Genomic DNA, 7775 nt, shown 5'->3' with positions numbered 1-7775 from the left:
ATTAAATCTTTTTTTTTTGAACCAAAAATATATTAATTCAAAAAACTTTACAAACACAGCAATCCAAAGGATTCAGCCCAAACCTATCATCCTATAGCATTAAATTGGCTATATGCATACCAATTTTCCTATTTTTCCACCCTCTATACACAATATTATCAATAATTTTTTCTAAGGTATTCTTACTATAATTTTCTTTACTAAAAACAGTTGCATTCCTATACAACCATACTTCATGTACAGTCTCAGTCACCGCCAATTGGAATAACCGAGCCCTCCATCCTTTACCCTTAGTATGAGCAAGGATCCATTGTATATCTTTTCTCCAAACATGAACCTGATGACAAGTACCAAGCCAATGCATAACTCCAGCCCAAATGCCAGCAGTTTTAACACAAGAGAAGAACACATGATCTGCATTTTCTTCCTCTTGACCACACATACTGCACATCGAATCTCCAATAATACCAAATCTACAAAGCCTCTCTTTGTAGCTAAATGACCATGGCAAAGCAGCCATAAGGTAATTCTTGCTCTTGGCCGTGCTAGATTATGTTTCATCAGTCCCTGCCAACACACACTTTGATTACTATCCATTAGCATATGGTAGGCACTCCTCATAGAAAATTTCCCAACATTCAACATACGATCCCATTGCTGTTGGATCCTGTCCAGACTTCCCCTTTCTTTCAGAATTTTCTTCATCTTCCAAGTCCAATTCAGGCCTGCACTTATAGTCATAATATCTCTTCCTTTTACATAAATCTTATGGATCTATTGAATCCACAATCTGTCACTTTTGTTACAAATATCCCATAGACACTTCAATAGGGCAGCTTGATTCCAAACATTCAAATTAAGCAAACCAAGACCACCCTGTTTGATAGGACTGCATACCTTACTCCATGCAACAGGACTCTTCCTACTTTTGTCAGTTTTCCCTGTCCATAAGAAAGTTCTGCAAATAGAATCTATACTTCTTAAGACAGCTTTAGGCAATGGAAAATTCAGCATCCAATATTGTGCTATAGAGCCAATAACACTTCTAATCAATTGCATTCTGCCTGCATAACTCAAAAGCTTGGAGGACCAATGTCTGACACAGCTAGTGATTCTATCAATGAGTGGAAGGTAATGTTGTATACCAAGCTTACAACTATGGAGAGGCACTCCTAAATACTTGACTGGGAAAGCACCATCATCAAAACCAGTAATAGTTCTGATCCTACTCTTGCTAGCCTCATCTAAGCTGCCATAGAAAGCCTTGCACTTCTTGGGATTAAAGATGAGCCCTGTTGAATCAGAAAATTGAGTAAAGGTATTCATCATAATGCTAACAGAATCCACATCACCCCTACAAAATAGTAAAATATCATCAGCAAATGGAAGATTAGTGATTGCCAGACTCTTGCATTTAGCATGGTGCTTAAAATCAGTGTTCTTTTGCATCTTCAACATACACCTATTGAGATATTCAATCATTATCACAAAAAGAAGAGGAGAGACAGGGTCACCCTGCCTAATGCCTCTCTTAGCCTGCATACTATCAGTGATAGCTCCATTAACCTTGAACACATAATTCACAGTGGAAACCAGATTCATAATCCAACCAACAAAGATGCTAGGAAAACCCATCTCCTTCATAATGTCCTCTAATGATCTCCAATGAACCATATCATATGCTTTTTGGAGATCAATCTGAAACATACATCTAGGAGTACCATGTTAGACGCTGGCCTATAGATCTAGAGGGGGGGTGAATAGATCTCTCTAAGTTTTTACAGATTTTTCTACAGACTTGAGCGAAAGCGGTTCTGAATCGACTTGCGTCTATTCTGGACCGCTATTGCAAAGGTCGTATGTGTTTCAAAACCAAATAGTAAGTGGAATTGATGGTGAAGTAATATGATCGCTAACCAATACGTTTAACAACTGAAATCCAATTAACTTCTAGATTGACAGCTTTGATTTGCAATGCAGTAAGATTGGATTAAGCAAAAACACAAACACTTGGTGATACGTTCAAATTGATAGTGATTCAAGTTGTGGTGAATTGTGATGTTTGTGCAGAACTTTAATTCACAATTTTAACACTCGAATCGTTGATCAATTTTGCACTTATAACCAATTATGAACAGAAAGTAAAAGAGAAAGTAAAAGCGACAAGAACACGATATTTGTTTAGGCAGTTCGTCGATCGTCCTCGCTACGACTACGTCTGCCCCCAATTCCAAATTGAAATTGGGTAATCTTTCATTAATGTTGAAAGTAGTATATACAAAGAAGATAACAAAGCGATAAACGATAAACCAATTATGTCGATCCTTTGAATCTTCTTCCCCCTTAATCTTGAGCAAGATCAAGGTTATCCAAGAGCTTCACTTCGATTCCCTTCTGCAGTGTCTTGATTCCTTGAACTCCCCGTTCCTCAATCGTTACACTCAGCCGAATCCTCAATGAACGCCTCTTGATAAAAACCCCCAAGAACCACCCGTCGTGGAGGACAAAACCCGCAGATTTTATTCACCAACAAACCCCACGAACCTTCACCCACTAGGAATCTTCAATTCCGTTCCATGGACGTTATCGAACTCATCACTAACCCGCAACGCAAGAATGATTATGTGTAATTGTGTTGGAGATGATGAAGAACGAAGATGAGAAGCGTTTGTGTATCTTTCAGTCGTTTTTGTTGATTGAATAATTACCCTTGCACAATATATATGATTGCATAACAGTTAGAACCAAGAAAAACTGATTTTTGAACTTTCTTGATCAGTTAGGTCGACCACTTGTAGTGCTTAGGTCGACCTAACAGAGCTTGCAGAATTTTTCTCTCAGTTAGGTCGACCTGTTGAAGGAGTAGGTCGACCAGAATCCTTTTCTGATGCGTTCTGGGGACTTTTTCACAGATTAGGTCGACCTAGTTGCCATGTAGGTCGACCTAGCAGACTGATGTGAAGCTTTCTTCATTTTGAGTCGACCTAAATAGTCTGTGGGTCGACCTAGCAGAGGTATATGGATTTTCCTTCATTTTAGGTCGACCTAGGTTGACAGTAGGTCGACCTAACAGCTGATTTTCTGCATTTTTCATGTCCAGCTTGTGTTGAGTCGACTTATATGCATGGTGGATCACCTTGTGCTTTCATGAGTGATCAAATTCCTCCTTGTTGTTTGACTGCTCATTTGAGTTTGCCATAAATCAAAAACATCTTTGAGTGTAATCTTGTATTCACAAACTCCCCCTTTTTGATGATGGCAAACCAATACTCAAAAGCTTTGGTAGTAAGTGATGAAGACTCAACAAGACTCCCCCGTACATCCAGCATCTATCTCTCAACCAAGAAGTCTCTTCACAAAGCTCCCCCGTACACTCAGCATCACAAAGCTCCCCCGTACACTCAGCCTCTATTGTATTTATCTCCCCCTTTGACAACATCAAAAAGAGAAACAGGAAAACAGAGTAGGAGAGTAACAAGAGAAATAAAGAATACCGATAGTCATAGAGATAGATAACATGTAAATGGTGAAATCATAAGAACTAAACATGTTTTAAAGAAAACCAACAACATACATAGTAGTCCAAGAGATTAATAAAAGACACCACAGAGTATTACATCATATAATGTTTTAACAAAAAGAACTTAATGACATGAAATGCAATGAAATGATGATATGATAAACGATATGTCCTAACGCCTTCCCCTTCTTCCTCTTCCTCTTTGAAATGTATGAGGTCGATCTTCCTCAACCTGTTCCAACAAATCCAGCACAGACATGTTAAGAGTGTTGAAGCTTTGGCTTATGTTAGCATGGCGATGCAATGCCGTTTCTTCAAACTGATTCTGCCTCAATACAGAGTTTGATGCAAACGTCTCAAAATCGTTCTTTTGTTCCTGAACCAAGCCGTACAACGATTGATATTGACGTTGTTGTTCCTCATATCTCTCTTGTTGAAGCTGCTGCATTGTTTGAAATTGAAGCTGTTGAGTTTCAAAATTCTGCTGTTGTTGAAGTTGCATAGCTTCAAGCATAGAAATTATGTTGGATTGATCAGGAGGAGGTGGAGCTGTGTATCCCCAAGGGATATCCTCTTGTTGTGGCGGAACATATCTCCAATTTGCATCCGTGTCATGAGCTGCATCTTCCATGGTATGATCCTCATCATTTGCTATTTCTTGATCATTTCCTTCTTCTTCATTTTCTGCAGTGTGACCAAATTCTGTAGGATCATCATAGTTGTAGATGATTTTTCCGGTCCCCTTTTGAATGAGATAATAGGTTCCCCTATTTGGATCCCAATGATATCCCATGAGAGTTAAGGTTGTTTGGGAAAAGTCCTGGTTCTGTTTCATGCTAATGTATGATAATCCATCGAGCTTCATGCCGAAATGGTTCACAATTGTTTGTATGATCGAGCCATAACAAAGAGCGGTAGTCTTCTGCTTTACTTCCTCAAACTTAGCAGTCAGAAAGTGTGGCCAGTGCACACGTGTTCTGTTTTGAATCAAGTACATCAACATAATCTCATTCCTTTCAATTCTGGAAAATCCGCCTGCTCGTGGTCGAATGACTCTTGAGATGACCCAATTTAGAAGCCTAGGATCTCTCTTCAGGTGACCGGCTGTTATTGTTTCATTAGGTTTGTCAAAGACGGAAGGATCTTTGAGGATAGACTTCATGTAGGCCACATGATCATAGACTCCCGGTACGTCCCCGTCTTCTATACGTAATTCATCGCCTACAATGTTGAGACCAAAGATACTGATCCAAGCACGTTTGTCAACGATATGAGATCTTGACCCCATCTTAAACCTAAAATTACAGCCTGCTTCTCTTGTGAACCCTGCATAGAATGCCCTAACAGTATTCTCACAGTATGGTGTGGCACATTCCAAAAGGGGATGAACATTTTGATGCTCAATAAGACTCACAACTTCAGGAATATGCATATTTTTAGCAATATGTTGATTGAAAATGTACTGCTTTACTACTTTCCTTTTCATTTGCCATTTTTCAAAGTTATCTCTACAATCAGGGTGAACAAGGGCTACAGCACTTACCGGTTGTGAGGATGATCCAGATGCAACTTCCTTTCCCTTTCTTGATTTTGGAGGCATAGTTGTTGATGATTTTGTGTAAGAAGGATGATTTTGAACAGTTTTTGAGTTTGAGGAGTTAGGGTTAGCCGTACCAAATGTGATGAGGATGAGAGGGAATGCAAAGATGGAATGTTTTGAGTGAATAAGGATGGGTCGGGTCGACCTAACAGACCCAAATTTGGAAAACTTAACGCAGTAGGTCGACCTAAGGTGAGGTTGGGTCGACCTAACAGAAGTAACATGAAAACTGACCAAATTAGGTCGACCTAATTTGTGAGTAGGTCGACGCAACTGGAACTTTTTGGTTTTTCTAAAGAAGCTTCTTATGTAGGTCGACTCAAATACAGGGTAGGTCGACCTAAGTTGCTTTCAATGATGAAAATGCCTTAGAAATGTTTCTATATGATGTATTTTTGTTTTGTCATTTGCTTGAATGCACAACCATTGTATGTTATGAATGAAATGATGAGCACATATACATAAGTATTTGAGAAGAGTAGATAAGAGCACATGAAGTCACTATAAGCATGTTAATTGATAGCATATTATAGCATCAATAAAATTTTTGGAAGTGAACAATAAACATGTTACCGCTTTCTCAATATGTAGGTGTTTTGTCATCATTGTGTGGAGTCTTCTTGTCAGTGTGCCATACTCCTAGATTTGATATTGAATTGTTTTGATGGAATGTTTCACAGGTTGATTCTTGCGAAAAACTTATCTAGTATCAATTACTCGATGTTCTCCCGGATGCTGGACATAGTCCCAAACAATATTCTGCTAAGAATAGGTTTAAAATCTCTTTGCAATGCAACTTGCCAATTTGCACATCAAGTACTGCGTCCTATGTGTTTCTCGGAATATCTGTATTTGTAATGTATCTCATACATTTGCTATGGCTAGGACACCTATGTTTCCTTTGCCAAGTATGATTCTTCAAACTGTCTTCATAGATGACATACCAAGAGAGATATGCCTTCTTTTATGTGTCTTGAACATCCTTTATCAATGGGATCATCACCTATCAATGATGTCAAGACACTTTTCCTGCAAGATTAATTTAGAGTGGAAGGTCCCCAATCTTCATTGGGTCCTAATTGGTGAGTACATAATGTGTTGCACTTAGGCAACCATTGAAACACTCCTTTAGGAACTAAGATTCTCCTAAATTTGCATTTTTCAATGGTATGACCCTTTTTGCAACAATAATGACAGGTAATATGATGAGAGTGTGCTGTCTTGCTAGTTGATACTTTAGGTACAAAAGTGTATTTACTATATAACGGAGTATATGATCTTTTGAACTTATTTGGATCAACTGCAAAAGTTATTTTTGGTTGTAGAGCCTTGTCTAACTTGACTTTTAGATCTCTTACTTCTTTTTGCCAAATATGACATGTCTCACAACCAAACCATGACGTAGGATCAATATCAACTTTATCCTTTTGAATGTCTAACATAGATTGTTTTAAAGCTTCCATATCCTTTTCGGTCTTCTCAACTTTTGATTCAAGGTATGAAAAGATTTTCTTATTTGAGGCCAAAAGTTTGAAAGCTTCAATTGCATCTCTATGTAGTTCTTCAAAAGCTAATTTTAATTGATCATGAGATACCTTATCTACAAGTTCAGGTTTAAGATGACTTACACGTTTCTTTTTCTTGTGTTGATGAGCTGTAAGACATAAGTTTACCGATTCTTCTTCATCGCTTGATGAGTCTTCACTAGATGAATCACTTTCCCATGCTATGTAAGCTCTTTTAGATTTGTTATGATCTTTGCTTTGGTTCTTCTCCTTTTCTTTCTTAAGGTATGGACAATCCGGTTTGTAATGACCGGCTTTTCCACAATTGAAGCAAAGACCTTTGATCTTTCCATTGTTAGAGTCATCTTGGTTGAACCTTTTTGATTGCTTTCTATAGTTGATCAATCCTTTGTCAGAATGTTTTGCTCCATTTTTCTTTATATACTTGTTGTACCTTCGCACAAACAGTCCCATTTCTTCATCATCGGAGTCTTCGTCATCACTAGTCTCACTATCCTTTGGCTCTCGTTTTGAGGTCTTGGAGCTCGAAGCTTTTAGAGCTATTGACTTCTTCTCTACCTCTTTCTCCATGTTCTTTTCTTTCTTTGTCCTCTTCTCATGCATGTCAAGGCATTTAAGATGCTGTTCATGTTCCTCTAGTTTACCAAAGAGAGTGGTAATGTCTAAAGTGTTGAGATCATTTGCTTCCTTAATTGCTGTAACTTTGGGCTGCCATTCCCTGTTCAAACACCTTAAGATTTTGTTAGTAGCAACTGCATTGGAAACAGGTCTATCAAGAGAATTTAATCGATTTTTCAGGTGAACGAATCTTTTCTGCATGCTTTCGATGGTTTCACCATCTTCCATGTGGAAAAGTTCGAACTCTTGAGTTAACGTATTGATCCTAGCTAGTTTGACATCATCCGTTCCCTCGTGGGCAACTTGCAATGTGTCCCACATAGCTTTAGCTGATCTACAATGGGAAACGCGATAGTATTCATCAACTCCTAGAGCTGAGATTAGAATGTTTCTCGCTTTCCAATCGTATGCATATTTCTTTTCATCTTCAGCATTCCAAGTATCTTCTGGTTTTGGAACAACTGCACCAGCTGCATTTGTCATAGTGATCTGAAATGGACCATTGACAATA

This window comes from Vicia villosa, linkage group LG6 (genome assembly GCF_029867415.1).
Source record: "Vicia villosa cultivar HV-30 ecotype Madison, WI linkage group LG6, Vvil1.0, whole genome shotgun sequence".
Taxonomy (NCBI): domain Eukaryota; kingdom Viridiplantae; phylum Streptophyta; class Magnoliopsida; order Fabales; family Fabaceae; genus Vicia; species Vicia villosa.
This window is presented reverse-complemented; position numbering follows the sequence as displayed.